Source organism: Rhopalosiphum maidis, chromosome 1 (genome assembly GCF_003676215.2).
Source record: "Rhopalosiphum maidis isolate BTI-1 chromosome 1, ASM367621v3, whole genome shotgun sequence".
Taxonomy (NCBI): domain Eukaryota; kingdom Metazoa; phylum Arthropoda; class Insecta; order Hemiptera; family Aphididae; genus Rhopalosiphum; species Rhopalosiphum maidis.
Genome location: NC_040877.1, coordinates 70,278,113 through 70,297,169, shown reverse-complemented (window position 1 = coordinate 70,297,169; position 19,057 = coordinate 70,278,113). Strand labels below are relative to the sequence as shown.

Genomic DNA, 19,057 nt, shown 5'->3' with positions numbered 1-19,057 from the left:
AATAAAGTTTTGCAACTTTTGATTACTATATACTTCCTCATTATAGTACCTAGCTTATCGGATATAATTTAACATAATAACATATTTAGTTTAGATTGCCCACTAAAACCAAAATTAATAATTATATAAAGAAGTAAATGTATTGAATTTACTGACTAAATTTTGTCAGTAGTAAAAAAATCAAATAAAAGTATTGTTATCATTAGCAAAGCGATCGGATGCTGCTAATAAATCATCAAATATTCCCGGGACATCAATATTCAGCATTGCCTTCAATTAATTTTTGAATATTTCCAAATATTCTTTGTCTATCATTCAAAGAATTAAGTTTAAAAACCTGACTAATCGGACTGTAGTCATGTTGCGGATGATGATTTTTAGACGGTAACTGATAAAGTCCAAAAATCGGTTTTAGACCCAACCGTTCTGACGTATATCGATGGCTGTACCCCTGTACATATGGTGACCACATAACAGCATCATCTTCGAGAACTGAGCGGATTTAAGAAGACAACCAGATAAATCGAAGTTTGTTGAATTTGCTTAATAAACCTTAAATTATCTTACATCTAAAGCTTTACTACGAATGTGGTCGATATATGAGGACATGCATACTGTGGTATTCATAAAAATATTAAATAATAGAGGGATTATAGGACTATTGTCTATTATTTAGATTAAAAGAAATGAAAAAAAAATAATAGAAATGAACGTTAAGTTTGCTTAAACACTATATTATGTAGGTAGGTAGGTGCTTGAGCATTTTTCCAGACGGGTGGTATAAATTGACAGGTTCAGACTGATATAGCGAACAATGCCAACTCATCAATTATCCGTGGATAACGTTGCGATGAAATAATAATAATTTAGTAGTAATAACTCCATCTCCGCCACAAGTTGCATAAGCTTACAGGAGGTAGGTTAATCAAATCTGCAGTAACTAATCATGTTATCATAATATCTAATCTGTAATAATTTATGTATGATTTTTAAAAAAAAAAAAAAAAATAAATTACGTGGGATATATAACCAGTAGCGTTCTCAGGAATTTTCAATGGGGGGGGCTCTGAAAATTTACTAGAATACAAAAGTGGGGGGCTCTGCCCCCACACTCCCTGTAGTCATACTAATTATAAATTTTGTACTATTTAAAAAAAATTATATATTTATTAGCACCACATTATAAAAAAAAGTCTAATTTTCTGGGCTTTTTTGCCAGATCGTCCACCACTTCCTCAGCTGTTAGAGGCACATCTCCATGAATTGATAGCATTGTGAGTCCATTAAGACCAAAATCTATAAAGATCTTCTTTATAGATCTTGTATTAAGACGGCTCTAAAATAATTTAACAGATTTCAGGTTTCTTTTAGAGTTCATATTTAATATTGGAAAATCATAATTTACTGGTAGTGTGTCCATAAGTTATTTAAAACCTTAAAAAATGTTATGTACATTAAGTAACTTAAATTAAGTTATACAGATTTTTAATTTATTTAATTTTTTTAAATAAAAACATTTGAAAATAATATGTGATTAAATTTATCAGTGACAAATGCACTCACTATGTTTTTTTAAATATCAGATAAGCTTCGATTTATAAAGAAACCTATATCATTTGTTGGTCCAACTTCAACAGGTGCATTACATTCTAACATGTCTAACTGAAATAAAGAAAAGCAAAGCAACAAGAAACACATCTATACTATTTCACCTATTCTGTGGTAAATGCGGTTAAAGCAAATAGCAATAGTGTGATATCTAAGTTTAAATGTAAAAAGTACTTAGTTATCCATGTACGGATACTAGTTTATTTCGTAAATAGTATAATTTTGAACGTCAGTGGCATAAGCTGGGTGGTGCAAATGCAGCACTTGCACCACCACATCTAAAATGTGGTTGTGCAAAGGTATGTTTTTGCACCACCAGAAGGCAGAAAATCATTGAAATATATAATAATATATAAATAGATACAAAATTATAAATTTCGTGCATGTAATAGGCATTACCAAAATTATTATTCTATCTATATTCTAAAATAGTAAAATCAAAAATATGGCAATAATTCAGTACCTGACAAATTAGAATCAAAAATAGAATACATAAAACAAAATTACATTCAAAAAGGTTTTCCAGCGACATTAAAAATATTCCTAACAATACCTACTCATACAGCAGGTTGCGAAAGATCTTTTTCTTGTCTAAAGAGGTTAAAAACTTACTTTAGAACGACTACGGGACAAGAAAGGCTTATTAGCTTAGTTACTTTGCAGATAAAAAAAAAAGAATAATATTAATTTGGACCATGTAATTGATGAATTCGATTTGGGAACTGCGGAAAGAGGATGTAATATCAACTTAAAATAAATATAAAAACATTTTTGACTATTTTTTTTATTAATATTATGATAATAAAGGTTTTACTGCTAAAATAATTCAAAATGTATTTATTATTTAAAGAAATATATTATGGGAAAATATATAGTTTATAGGGAAGGATTTTACTTAGGAAGTTGGATTATTGGTGTGGTGGAAATTATAGGTTGACAATATGCCTCTGCACCACCAGAAATTAGACCCAATTTACTATATTATAATCAGTAAAATCAATAATCAATTATTAATTTTATTTTTATTTATTATATTAATTTAATCACTTAATCAATAATCGTGATATTGTTAGTAAAAAAATATTATATTGTGATAAACATATGAAATAGATATAAAAAAATACGGCCAATGGTGGGGGGGTTAAACCCCATGACTCCCCCCGTGAGTACGCCACTGTACATAACTGATATAATGGTTTATCAAAAAATATCTTAAATAATTTATTATTTTTTTTTTGTGGAAATTAGAATATAACCTTTGGTGGAAAACGGTCTTGATGATAACGGGCGAGGGTCATTATTTCAACGGAAAACAGTTATGCCCCGAATTTACATGTCATGTCCATAAAAAGTGTATATAAAAACAAACACTTCGCATTATTTTCAACAATACCATTACATGCAATAATATCTCTAAAAAACTTCCACGTAAAAATCTAAATTATTTTCCCTTTTTCCGTTATTATGTACATATAATATATATCTTATAGTATACGCTATTATCGAGTGGTTCGTAAAGATACTCTCATTATAATAAATCATACATACCTACAATTAAATAATCGATTTCTCATCAAGAAATGGTATATCGAGTGGCTTGTTTGTATAACGTTATTTGACGCATAACAGAACTACGGAACTATATAGCGTTAAACATAGTATACCCATTATTGACTAAATAATACAATACCAATACGAAAAATGTAAACTATTATGTTAAACTTGATATAGGTTATGTTCAAAAAAAAAATATAAACAATTAAATTCTAATATTTATATTGTGATAGAATTTTAATTTATACCTTCATGTATGTATTCATTTTTTTTTTTTTTGTAAATAGTAATTCAAATTTAAAATTAAATAATTAAAAAATATACATTTTAGTCATAGGGACTTGTAATATTTTTACAATAATTGACCAAGTGTATTATTATTTTATACGCAATTTATGTTTTTCAAAATATTTAGTTTAAATTGAATTGATTGTAAGTTTTAATCTAAGTTAGTATTGGTTTATACGTCAATGATAATAATATAATATTATAATATATTGTTTTATTATTAAAACGATTGATAATATTCAATCATTATTTTAAAATTAATTAAACTTATTATATTATTAACAATGATGCAAACAAATGATATAATATTCTAAAGAGAATAGTAGAGAATAGAGATTAATACGTTGTCTCCGCTCAGAATAATTTTTCGTATACAACGATTCAATGATTATTTAATATAAGTTTATCATGTCTATTTGGACACAAACAATCTTGGATATTTTAAGATTATAATGATTTTTTAACACCAAAATATTAGAATAATGTGATAGGTCATAGGTACTCTGTTTATCAATCATATGTGTATCTCAATCAGAAATGTTTAATATGTATATAAATAGATCAGGAAAAATTTATTTTGTATATTAAATCATATTTTAAAGAACTGAGAATATTTAGCCTTCATTTTATATTGAGTTGGTATATATGTTGTATTATTATTTATAAAAATCATGCATACTTATTTATTTCTTAAGTTGTAAAAAACCATGTTTTAATTTAAAAATGAAAAAAAAAATATAAATTGCTCAATAATTTGTTTGTTATTTTAGATTAATTTTAGATTGTTTCATTGTTTTAAATGCGATTGAATTTAAATAATTTACCAAAGTAATGGTATATTGATATGCAATTATTGTTTTCAAGTATTATTCTATTATATGGAATTAATGGACGGTAAATGCAAATATAAATGTTTAAAATTTAATTAAAAATGAGCATATTTTACCAGTGTATAGATTATAAAGAGAATATCTTAAGGATATTTTAGAGTATATTTTTAATTTTAAGAACCTAATAATTGGGTTTTAAATTTATTTTGAAGATGCTTTAAAAACAGTTCGACGAAATAATAGAATTATTAATTGTAAATAATATACAACGAACTTATTGTAGCATGATTTTTATACTTTTTACAATAATATGTGTAAGTGCTATTATCGATGCTCTAAAAAGTTCCTAATCTTTACGCAACTGCATCGCTTGTTTAAGTGCATACAACCACACTACGACTGATGATATAAAATAACATTATCCGATAACCACATATACATCGAGTAGACTGTGGTATAAATCAACGGACATACGACGGACGCGTGGCAAGACCCGGACGATCGGCTGCGAAGATATATCATGCCCGCGTAGTGGTCTGTGAAAGAATTCATGACGAGGACAATATTCAAAGGTCATTGCAGCAGAACATTTATCAACGTTACGTGTCTTCGTTTAAGCGTATTGCACGTCCTCTTGGCTGTATTATATATACAACACAGACACGTACGTATATTTTACCACTATACGCCGAACGGCGAGTGTCAACGGCTCTGCTGCTGACCCACAAGATCACATTTCTCTTATTAACACCGGAAACACCATCCGGTAAGGCCGTCTGAATTTATCGATAATCGTCACGTATATCAGCGATTTTTTTTCGATTTGTTTCCCATTCCGTTCCATGTAATAGTGTTATCTTTTTGCGCTTACTTTTGTATAAAATAAACATCAATTATTCTATTGGCGATGTTCAGGAAGTAATAATTAGTATATCATATAGTAAATTACATATATTTAGGTTTATATATTTATATTATGTCTTAATCAAAATAAAGATTATCATACTTTCTACAGTCCACATAGACTCATATATTTTAATAATAAATATTTGAAAATTATTTTTCTGAATGATCGGCATTTAATGCTTACAACGCGTGTAACGCATTAGAACGTACAAATATAAATAATACAGTTTACAGAATTCAAAAAACTAATGGCATTAAACCGAGCTTATTGCTGGCAGACTTAATGATAGTAATGACTGTTATATCGATAGTGCTGTATTTACTATCACTGAGAACCTGGGTATGAATATTCGTATAGATTAGCAATCAAAACGATTGTTAAAATTATTATTTTTGACCAGATAGAATTCGTATTTCACTCACAGTGCGTCGTACCGTTTTATCTATTTTACAGCATTCATTATATGAAATATATATATATTTATATGTTATCAGTAAATACCAGAATCCGGTCTGGAGAAATGACTGAACAGACAGAATTTATAAATATATAAAACGAAACAGTAGATGTCCTAGACGATTACTTTGAGGAATACCTGATAACACTTATTTAAATTACTTAAATATTGAATAGTATAACTAATTGTAGGTGTTCTGAAAGGTAGGATTATAGTAACCTAACCTAGCCTTACATTGGCAGGACTATGTCTTAATGTATAAAATTGATGTTTTCTGCACAGTAATGTACCTATATTGTCTATACAATGCGCTGTCTAACGAATTGTGTAAAAAAAATATATTTTAATGTCAAACGTTTTGTTGACTTGGAAATATTAGAACTTAAAAGTGTTGAAAACTTGTACTGTGATAGACGAAAAATAGAGAAAATTTATGAAATTAAATTAAAATACTAGTCAATACAACGGGAGTTTTATTCTATAAATATTTAAGATTTATTTATTAAAGTTCATAAGATAAAAATTTGATAAACGGTATATCAAAAAAAAAAAATGATATATTTTATTGACTGACGTAGACACTTACCAAATAGTTGACTTACACGAAATTGTGTTATGATGAATTAAAGAAAGGTTTGCTAATTGCTTTAAAGATGTTTAAAAAAGCTAATAAGATTAGTCGAGTGATGTAGTAAGGCGTGATTCATCATATATTCAGATTAATAGGGTATAAGTGATAACTGATTACATTGAGTTAGGAGTTTAAGTTTTTGTGAAAATATTATGCTGGTAAAATAAATTATATAATAATAATTGTCATGATATTATAATCTGTATATTATTGGCAATCATTACTTTTTGCGGTAACTCTACAATACATTGTTGAAATGTGTTTGTATAATTTAGGTTTTCTGTGTATTTTCCTAAATGAGTAAATTTGATACCGGAAAATTAACGTATAGGTAACAATTTGTCATAAGTTTTGAATACTTATGTCAAATTATAAGTTTTAAAGCAATAAAGAAATTAAAAAACAATCTTTTGGATGTGAAATACTATATACTAAAAACTTTTCAAACATTTCTAACTATCGAATAAATCTGAAGTAACAGCAAATATTCCTGAAAAAGTAATGCACATCATATTTGTCAAGGTTTCAATTGGAATCTTAAAAGTGTTAATATTGGCGAGTTAAAAAAAGTATACCACACAATGCTATGAAAATAATATTAAATAACATTATGAGAATAGAACTTGAAAAATAACCACAAAAAAAAATATAATTGTCCGAGTTAAAATTTATAATATGCTGAAAACCATGCACGCAAAAGATGAGAGGTTTTAACTTTAACAGGCCTTTCGTATCACTCTTGCATGTCATATTACACATCTTTTAATATACTTGGACTTTATCTTATTTTAAAAACGAGTGGTTTTTTGAAAATTCTTTAATAAATAATTGTGACAACGTATATGTAATTATACTTTGTTAAACTAATTTTAAGTGTAGGGACAATAAAAATAGGAGAAAACGATTAACAGCATCAACAACAAGATGACAGCCCAAAGTTGGAAGTATTTTTAGAATTTTCACTAATACGAGTCACTGACGTTTTGAATCTTTAAACAAACAGTTTTTACCAACATTTAAATCGAATTTGAATCAGGTATACGACTGGTACGAGTTTGTTCCACGGTAATAAACATACCTATACGAAAAAAAACGTAGCTAGATTAGTAATATAATTTATTAAGTATTGAAATATAGATACATGTAATTTTGTTATTATTTCTAAGATTTAAAAATTTAAGTTTTTCTTCCTATGATAAAAAAAATATTTATTGGTACACATTCATTTTTTATGAACGTTTGTAGTTAAAATTTTGTCAAAATTACTAATGGTTGCAAATTATTTAGCAGTAAAAAACTGTAGAGAAAACAGCAGTTCACATTCTTTAATACTCGAAAAAATAAGACTCAGCTGAAAAAGATTTGTTATGTCAAAATGGAAATCTATATAAGACGTCTTTTGTAAGGATAGTTGGGATAAAATGGAGTGGTATGGCGTAATTTGGATAAAAATATAATTCTATAAATCCTATATATTTTATGACAATGCTCATATTTTGTTTTAAACTAAAAGTTCTCTAACCCAATATTAATTTAATAATAATAATAATAATAATAATAATAATATAAAATATACACGTTAAATGTTATTATATGTATTATAGTAATTCATTTCTATACTTTAAAAAAACGCAATATAAATTTATTTTGTTGGTCCCATGCCACAAATGCACACCAATTTTGTGTTGTTAGCTATAAGGCTATTATACGAATGAAATATCATATTTACTTATACTGAAACTTAAGGATAAGAATATTATCTATTTTATATATATTTTTTTAAGCTTTCAATGGGATTTATAGTGGGCATTTTAAGTATTTAAAATTCCATAGTTCGATTAAAAATTAAAAAATCAAAAAAATAAATTTGTTTTAAAAACAAAAAATATTTTTGATTGATATTAGATAAATTCATTTTTGATTAAATACTCGTAAAAAATTATTGGTCTCAGTATAATTATCCATTATGTAATTAGCAAAGTTAGGAAATTGATTTCGAGAAAAAAAATGTAGTAGCAGGTATAGCAATCTGCGGATAATCCTTAAAATTATATTTTTATGATTTTGTGGTTTAGATTAAAATATGATTAACTGGTTTGCGGTACTAAAATATAATGTAAATTTAGATAAACGTGTGCGTTATTGATATATAAGCGTGTGTGATTAGGTTTGATTTTGAGAAAACTGTACGGAATTGATGTATAAAAGTGTACGGATTTGAATGATGACTTTTTTTTAAAAAGTATGTAGTTTGACGACTGCCGGTGATGTACCAAATATAATATAATTTTAGGTTTCAAATGTTTGCAACTGTTTTTTTAAATACATTTCTTGAATGGCGTGAATGATGAACGAAAAAATTCCGGAAAGAAGATCACGCTTATGTACATTCAGATATATTATGTATTTAGAATTTGTAGAATGCATAAAAGAAGTCAATAGATCAATATTTGGTTTACCGGCTATTTTGTTTTTATTACAACAAATTTTGGTGAAATAAATAGTTCAATATATTATATATTATTTCCTAGAACCTATACCAATGATATAGTTATTTTGTACTTTCTATAAAATTTGTATTATTCAAAACAACCAATCCTATTATATTATACAGGATTGGCCATATCACGGAAAATAAGTTTTTATGTATTATATTATTAGAATTATTTAAGTTATGAAGTTATTTTTCGCTTCTTTTCGACCAATATTTAAAACTTAGATACTTAAGTATGCGCCATAGTAATAAATTAATTTTAAATGTTGTCATAGGTACCATAATGTTATTATCAAAAGCTTACTTACTATAATATTATGTAATATATTTTGTATAAACATTTTTGGTAAGAAATAAAATATATAACAGTTGATTGTACATTAGATTTGAATATAAAAATACAATATTGTGTTTGATGTATATATTCACCTTATTTTAAATAACATTTTTAGTTTTCAGATTGAGATTTATACTACGAAGATTGCACGAACACTATCACATAGTTCTTAATCGTGTAGGTCTGTTTAATGATAGTGTCACATTCAATGATAAATCATTATACAATTTTTTTCTAATGTATGAATAATGATTTTGAGCCACAACGAAGTTTCATTTATAACCGTTATTTTATTAATACCTTAATTATTATATTATTTTTAATTAGTATTTAACTACCAACTTATCGTAGATTAAGATAGCAGTGATTCAACCATTTTGAAATTATCATAGCATGCAGACTACAGTGTAATGTGTAAATATATATTATGGCAAAATATTTCTTTGATTTATATTTTATTGTATTATGACAAATAAGTAATTAAAATCTTTAGAGAAAAATATTTTTTAGTAAGCCAAATGGTTGTAAATGCTAGTTGAAAACATAATAATATTTTAATTAGTTTCAGAATAAAGTTCATCGATCTCAGACAAATATTGTCTAATTATAACTGATCATCAAGGTTAACGACCGAATAATATGTAAAATAAATATAATATTTAAAATGTTAATAATGTAATGTAAACATTTTGGTAAAAAACCAAAAACCTGGTACACTTTAGTCGAATCTATTATACATTTGTCATTAATGTATAAAACCTTTTTGCGTCACTATTATAATAATCTACATACAACAAAATATTAAAAGATGATATCGTGTGATATCAAGTATGTAATAAATTTGTTACTATCGTAGATAAATTCTAAGGGCATTGAAACAGGTAAAGATTAAAAAAATAAAACAAAACAGTTATGTGTATCGGAAATGACTGATTTATTTTTCGGTGTCAATACTTATATGAATTACATATTATTGTACTGTTTGAGCTATGGCATTTTTAAGTTTGGAATGAACGAAGTACACGGATTAACAGTTCTGAAACAAAAAAATAAACAAATCAATTAAAATTATTATAATTTATTATAATAATAATAATTTAATATTAATTATCGTATAATTTGTAGAGTATAAAATATTACGAAAAGATAATATAGGTACTACATTATATTGCTACCTATGAAAAGAATTTACATTTAAATACATTATTGTGTTTTAAAGTACAATATAGCAAAAAAATAAATAATAATTTGAAATATAATAGTTATAATATTTATATAATTTATAAGTTATAAGTTCATATTCAAATAGTTTGACGTTACCTAATGTTAATTTATTGTCATAATGAGATTTTCATGTGAACATTGTTTTTAAAATAAAATGATTTTATTATTTTATTTGAAAATGAAATTAATTAATATAATAAAAATAATTGTGAAAATATTTTTAGTCATTTACTTTGTAAGATAAAAAATTTGTATTTTCAAACAAATTTTGAAACGTATTGATTAAAATAATTGAATAAAATTGTACTTTTAAAGTTGTATTTAATAACTTATAATAATATGTACTCACCATGAGTTGGTTGGTTGCTGGTGTGGCCTTGGCGACGGTTTTGACGGCCTTGGCAGATTGGACTTGTCCGACAACAACGATGTTCATGGATACTTTTTCAGCGCCCATTTTTGATTTGTTGGTTGGTTTTTGGAGATTAAAGTGAAAACTGCAAGTTAAAAATACAAAATAAAATATTATTAGTTTTAAATAAAATTAAAACTATAATCGTTGTTAGTATACTCACCAAAGAATAAATGTGCACAAAAAGATGTGTTATGCCGGAATGGAGATCTCGGACGCCTTTATATACACTCCCGCTGACCAGTTTAAAGTGGGGCGGCAGCGTGGCGTGATCACTATAATATTGTGACGATTGCTTATTTACAAATCATTATAATATACAAAACGCATATCTCTTTGAGATGATTTATAATGATTTAAAAATTTATTTAAACATTAATTTAAATACACATCCAATTTATAGTATTTTTCAACATATTTTATTTTATAAGAATAAGTAATAGCCTCTTTGATTTGTGTAAAACTAATATCGAGGACTATTTTTCTTTGTACACACAATTTAATAACTCATAATTTATAAAGTTTTTATTGATATATATATATATATTAAAATTTTGACTAAAAGTAATATACTTGTGTTAAAATATAAATTATTGTTATAATAATATACGGAATAATATCCAATATCCATGAGTCTATTATGTTATGTGCATTGCGAATTCTTACATACTCAAAAAGTTGTCGGTTTGTGTTCAAAAATGTGTTGGAATGAATTTTTGTTCGAATAAATAAAATTACTGTTCGAAAAGTTGCAAATTTTATATTGATATAGATATTAAGATATCCATAATGTATTCCCTAGTATATATCCGATTATTAGACCGTTAAACAGTGAAAGACACGTAGAATTATCACGCATTACTTATATCATTGAATCTTGACATAATCATTTAAATATGTAATTTTAAAATTAATATAACGTATAAACTTAATATTTTATAGTATAATATTGCACTAGGTTGATATCTAAACATAAATTCATAACATTTCTTCAAAAAATTCAGAACCAGAACGAAAGCTTAAACGAACAATTTATTCAAGGCAGAATTACAAAAATTATTAAGGTATCTTGAAAACAACACTAATAATAATCAAAAATATTGTTTTAAGATTTAAAAATAGTGATCGAAATAACATTGAGTTTTTAAGAGGCATTGTATACAATTTAAACTTTTAACTTGATGATATGAATTTATACGAACATTTTTTTACTTTTAAATAATTTAAATAATTTACATAATAATATATTTTTCTAATAATAAATTATATTATTTGAAACAAAAATTTATTTGAGCAAAAATTCAATTGAACATATATTTTTCAAACATATTATTGTCGGCTTAGTGCAAAAATCAACTAATGGAAATTTTTTCATTTTTTGATTATTGCGCCCATTTTGTGTAAGGGTTATTATAACCCCTTGTCATGGAATTGGTGGAAAATATAATAATTAATAATATTATACTGTTGAAATGATTATTATGAAATCAATTATCTTGTAAAGGAATAAATAGTGTTATTGCAACTAAAAATTTTTTTTTTTAATAAAATATAATTTGATCGAAGTATTTATATGTCATTATTAGATATTTAATTTAGTATTTATAATATGACACTACCTACGAGTTTTTTTTTTTTAAATATTTTCGTGTACAAAGCATTATATTATAATATTATATCAGTATCTGGTTTTTTATAAGCCGCAATCGAAGAGAACAATGATGTGAACGGTATATACATGTAGCTCACAAATTTTCGATGCACAAATTTCTGCCTATGCTTAGACTGCATTTATATACAACAATAGCAATCTGATTTTTGGTTCTTTTGTACACAGACAATTTTTAAACATCACTTAGCCTTCAGAGTATAACTATCACTTAACACTTCGTATTATGCAATATGCATATTAAATAGCCGTGTAAACGATTTTCAAGCTTAGATGTATATTATGCAGTTTAACAAACTCTGACACTCGATTTGACGTGACCAGGATTGAACTTTGTGATATTAATATATTGATACAAACATACAGTATATTATATAAAAATGGTTTAAATCTTTGTTTGAAAATGTTCTTACCAAGACGGAGAGAAACATAGTGTTTGATTATGAATACAGAATAACGATAATTAAATAATATTGTTATTGATTATATTATACATAGAAAATAATGGATTATTTTTATGATTTATAATGAGTTAAATTGTGCATATCCATGTCGTGGAAAACTCAGAAGTATAATAAAATATCTATCGAAAAAGTTTGCTGATTATATGTCTGCATTTGAGTAGCATGCTAAAACTTAAATTTGTCTGAAAATTTTTTTATTGGAAACTAAATTGCAATCTTGGTTTTTAAAATTAACAACTGAATTGTGTGTGGCATGCTTGATTTTTATATTATAATATACTATAATAAAATTTTGCTTCAAACTTTTTCAGATTTAAGAGTCAAGATTGTCAGCTAATAAAGTTAATTTTTGAAAATCTTACACATTATAATACTGTATATTATAACATATTATATTGATGTGTAATGATTATAGTATGCAAATTGTTTGCTGAGCAAACATAATATATTTTGTAGTAATAATAATAAATGTATAACTATTCTTAGAAGTTAATGCAATGTTTATATTATTTTTATATATTATTATATTTATCCATCAGGACATCTCTTATGAAGTTTTCTTTGTCTATTGCGTCTTGTAATTTTTTATGACAATAATTTTATGTTTGTACTATACAATTCCATCATAATAATATACGATTATATATGAGGATATAAAATAAAAACTTGTAATATTATAATAGTTATCAATTTATCATTAATGCTCGCACGTAACTCGCGTGTACCAAAAATAAATCTCGCGTGTTATTCGGTTGTTATGGTTTGTAATTTATATCTACCGCACTTGATTCGGATGGGTCGAATGATATTATGTTCAAAGTGTTATTTAAAAACGAAACACCTAATTATCAATTTACATGGACTATATTTGAAAAGTGTATAGGTAGGTGAGACTAATGATCATTAAATATTATTAGGTACATGCAGTTATCAGATATAATTATATAGTTAAATGATATGCCTAAAATAAAAACAAATTAATATAATATAATTATATTAAATTACTTATTAATACTGTTATCGTCCATTGAAACGGACTTTGAGTCTCGTACCATTATAATTGTACATTAATTGCTTTGATGTGTTGTGGGCGATGTTCTAATTTACGGCATCGTACTTATCGCCGTTATCGAATCGTATGATTGATGGACCATAATATTATGATAAATTATACTTTAATAATATGCAAGGTGCAACTCTATATTACTTTTATTTCTTTTTTTATTGATGTGTACATGTTTCAAAGCAATAAGTTCCACCTATTTTTAAAACTATTCGTACTAGACTAGTTTTAACAACAATGTTATTAGACAGGTAAACATTATTTTTGCATCTAAAATTTTACATTTTGTTAAGACTTATGTGTTGTTGTGTATGGAATACGGATTATTGTACTCATAAAACACAAAAGTGTATTTACTTATTCGCATAAGATATACTGTCGAGTCTTTTCGAGTCACTTTCATTCGTAAAGGTAATTTAGTTCTCATGCCATCGCTTATAGAACTTTAATGAAATCGTCTGGCAAGGTCGTACCTACGCTTTCGTATTTTAACAACTACCACGTACAATTTCAAATGTTTTTATTTGATTGCCTACAGGCAACGGTGCCGTTATGCGAAATTGGTTAGAAAAAAATAATGTGTAATACCTGTAGATAAATGTTAAAATGGGGGTGTGAACTCACTTAATAATTCATTCTTTACACAATTTATACGATTTAAGTAACGATGCGAAGAGTCTAATAACAAGTTTATGTGAAAACCAATGATATAGTTAATGAAATTCAAATAAAAAAGGCTATAAATATAATAGTTAATGGACTAGATGAGAATGTGTGTATAAATTAAATATTAAAAAGTGAATATGTATAATAATTACAATATCTTATCCGAATGTGTATATGTTAAATTTGTTACTAAAATATGTTTCATGAAATTTTTGATTACTGTATAATATTATTAATTAATTCGTATCTTTAATTGTACAAATATCCTATTTAATAATTTTACTATTATAAGAACTCCGTATATTAGATACGAGCTTAGCTCAGTTGGTATACGTATCAGCTATTATTAATGTATTATTAATGTAATAATTTCCTTATTGTTATCATATAATTGTAATTCATTTTTGGCTGAAATAAATAAATAATAATAATAATTTGGACAGCTGTGGCATATTATGTGATGCTGCTGATTTTACGATCGTGGCGTTTTGCTGTACACACACACACACACACACACACACACAAAATATTAGGTACGTCTATATGTGTATTATAGTATATACACTAAATATTATAATATACACATAATATAGTGTAATGTGTATTATAATGCTCTAGAGGATTAAAACAATAATGCATATTATGTAATAATATAATATCGTATAGACTATCGAACACGTCTGTCTGTTTGTCTGTAACAAGTCTCTTTCGGTCCATGTTCAGCCACACGCATGCATTTTTAACGTGCACAAACGGACAAGTGGTTACTGTTTTCTTCGCCTACTGGTCACAAAATATGTAATACCGAACACACACACGCACAGAAATGGTACGATGCATTCCATTATTGTTATTATATTATAATATAATAACAATATATTATAATTAAAGACCGGATTTAATTGATATTGCAAATTATTTGCATCATCAAATAATTCGAATCTGATCAAATATGTAGACAATTTGTATTAATTACAGTCTTTCTATTTAATTTTATGTTACAATTTTTTGCAATTTTGTATACTTTACGTAATTAAATATACAAATCAATTTCAAATCATTTTTAAAAATTTAGTAGAAAATTTAGACGATGATGTCATTAGTGTTGGTAAATTAAAATCGTTAGTAAATAATAATGTAGTGAAATGTGGTTTGGCATTTTTAAAGTTACATTTATCCGAGTTAACCACATAACTCACAAATTTAGAAGAATCAAATAGCCAATTACTCAATAGTTTAAAAATATTTAGTGAAATTGAAAATATACTAATAAATATTCCCGGTCCTTATGAAAAAATAATAAAAGATAAATTTACTTATGTATTAGACAAAAATGATGGATTTAAAACAGTTACTCTGAGGTTAGGTAGGTAATTTCAATGTTACCTAATTTAGATATAAACATAACACCATATTTTTTGAATTGTTTTAAATATGAGCTAATAACCATGTTGAAAGATCATTTTCTTTCTATAAACATATTTTAAGTAAGCGACGATATAATTTTAAGGAACACAATTTAGAAATGTACATAATTATAAATTTTAATTCAGAAAAATAATATATTTAAATTATTGGATACTGTAAACAAAATTTTTATTTTATAATTTGTAAATGTCTATCATGTTTGTAATAAAATAAATAACAATTATACATTTTTTAATATTTTAAGAATATATTTTATAATGCAATTTGTACTTTTTTTGAAGCAATTATATGATTTTGATTTATGACGAGGAACCAGTTTGTCAAAAATATTACTCTTTTGAAGCAATTTTTTATTTAGAATTCGATGTATGTATTATTCGTAATAAATATTCTACAGTATTAAATTATTAAAACATTGATTACTTCATCGCGTTTTGAAGGATGAGATGGAAACAGAATATGAAGTTAGTGATTTCACCGAAGCACACACAAATCATCTTTTTCAAGTTCATATAAAACATCTATAATAATATCATGATACACATTCATTTTTTGTAATTTTTTATTATAAATATAGGTGAAACGTAAAATTGGACAAATTGTTTCCGAAGACGAATCTTTATGTAAAAAACATAAAAAGAGTATTAAGCATTATGATAATAGTTATGCTTCTGTTATAACGGTTCTTATAACTTTAAAACAATTATATGAATATTACGTATATACGTATATACATTTAATTATTATAATTTTATATTATTATATAGGTCGCACCTAAAACAAACTTCAAGATTTCACAGTCATATTAGGTACAACGATGTAATTATATATGATACAACCTTATGATTAAAATATCACAGATCAATACTAAGGTCATTGAAAACGGGTAAAATTTAAAAAAATAAGACAAACAGTTATGTACATCGGAAATGATTGATTTATTATTCGGTGTCAATATTTATATGATTTACATATTAATATATTAATATACTATTGTACTGCTTGGGCTATGGCATTTTTAAGTTTTAGATGAATGGAGTACACGAATTAACAGTTCTGAAACAAAGTAATAAACAAATTAATTAAAATCATTGTTTTAATAATAAAAATAATTTAATATTAACTAACGCATAATTTATTATAAATACTATAAAAATATAATATACTATATATTGTTACCTATGAAAATAATTTAAATTTAAATACTTCAAAAGACTATTATTGTGTTATATAGTACACAATATAACAAAAATTTAATTTTTTTGAAATGCATTAATTAAAACAGTTGAACAAAAATTATCAAACGGAGTTTAAAGCTGTACGTATAAATATCTATGATATTGATAAAATATATTCAATAATTTTAAACAATATACACAGGTATCAGAATTGATTTTAAAGTTATATAAAATACTTATTATATTATGTACTCACCATGAGTTGGTTGGTGGATGGTGTGGCCTTGGCGACGGTTTTGACGGCTTTGGCAGATTGGACTTGTCCGACGACAACGATGTTCATGGATACTTTTTCAGCGCCCATTTTTGATTTGTTGTTTGGTTTTTGAGGATTAAAGTGAAAACTACAAGGTTAAAAATACAAAATAAAATATTATTAATTTTAAATCAAATTAAAACTATAATCGTTGTTAGTATACTCACCAAAGAATAAATGTGCACAAAAAGATGTGTTATGCCGGAATGGAGATCTCGGACGCCTTTATATACACTCCCGCTGACTAGTTTAAAGTGGGGCGGCAGCGTGGCGTGATAATTGTGATATTTCAAATAAATAATTTGCAAATAACTGTATACCGAACGATCAAAATGTGTATTGCGCATAGTTTTCAAAATTTATAGAATGTGTCAAATTAAAATTTTTAAATTTAAATCTAGTTCAACCTAAGTATAATATATAAATTATCTTTGGTATAAAGGTATTACATCCAATCCAAAAATAGATTATTACTTAATTAAAAGTGTACATCATTCTTATAAAATATTTTTTTAAATTTCTATGGCTTTAAATGCTTTGTATATAAAATAATTAATACATCCAATACAATTTGTTAATCATAGAACAAAATTTCACAAAAATTGTAATATGATATAATAATATGCTAATTAAAATCGTGATTCTATCTATTGAAATTTTTGTTTATCAATACCTAACTATGATATTAAAATCATCTAATTCCAATAAAATTTAATTGTTCGTTATTTTTATGGTTTTCTAAAGTTTATTTAAAATGGTGAAGGTTATATCTGTATTTCACGTTTTCGTATGTAATAAATACGGTAAAATCTATCACAATAGTTTTCCAAAAATGTATTTCATCTAGGCACTATTGTCTATTAATAGTTTAATTGATAAATATGATAGACAGATACGTATAGTATTAAAGTATGGTACAGAAAACAGGTTTATATTTATTTGAATTAATAATATTTTTTAAAATTTAAGCTATCTGCTGTTGCATGCAGTGAACATGGTTGATGTAGTTATACACAATAATTAGTTTATATAAATGTAGTTATGTATAATAATTTAACTGATTAATTCATTTTGATTTGATTGTACAGAATTGTAGGAATATTCTTAAATTGTAATAATATTAAAAACATTAATACATAATATTACTTAAGTTGTACATATGTTTGAATTTTGAATAGAATATTAGAATAATTGTTATGTTACGAACTATTAGTTATTATTTTATTAATACTTATAGGTGGTGAGCCAAATTTTTAATGAAACCATACTTCAAAATTTAAATCATAATTTTTTGATAACCACTTCGAATATTGGTACTTGGTAGTAACAAGTAGACATTAAACAATTTATATTACAATAATTAGAACTCAATTTCCAAAAATAATTATCAATAATTTAGTATCATTTAGAATTAGATTTAAATAAGAGTTTTCATGGTAATTAAATTTCTATTTGATCACATTTTTACAATAGTTGATGTATTTTAAGTCAAATATTAAGATTTAAAATAATCATGACATTTCTAACGTAC

The 19,057-nt window shown here is 25.4% G+C and overlaps 2 long non-coding RNA genes across 2 annotated transcripts; both read right to left on the bottom strand.

The window, feature by feature from the left end:
- Positions 1-10,016: 10,016 nt before the first annotated feature.
- Positions 10,017-10,979, bottom strand: LOC113549677. The gene is made up of 3 exons (XR_003404942.1): positions 10,906-10,979; positions 10,680-10,827; positions 10,017-10,142 (listed from the first exon to the last, which is right to left on the bottom strand). It is a non-coding gene; the product is annotated as an uncharacterized LOC113549677 (long non-coding RNA).
- A 5,967-nt stretch (positions 10,980-16,946) lies between these two features.
- Positions 16,947-17,733, bottom strand: LOC113549678. The gene is made up of 3 exons (XR_003404943.1): positions 17,694-17,733; positions 17,467-17,614; positions 16,947-17,088 (listed from the first exon to the last, which is right to left on the bottom strand). It is a non-coding gene; the product is annotated as an uncharacterized LOC113549678 (long non-coding RNA).
- Between the last annotated feature and the right edge of the window lie 1,324 nt (positions 17,734-19,057).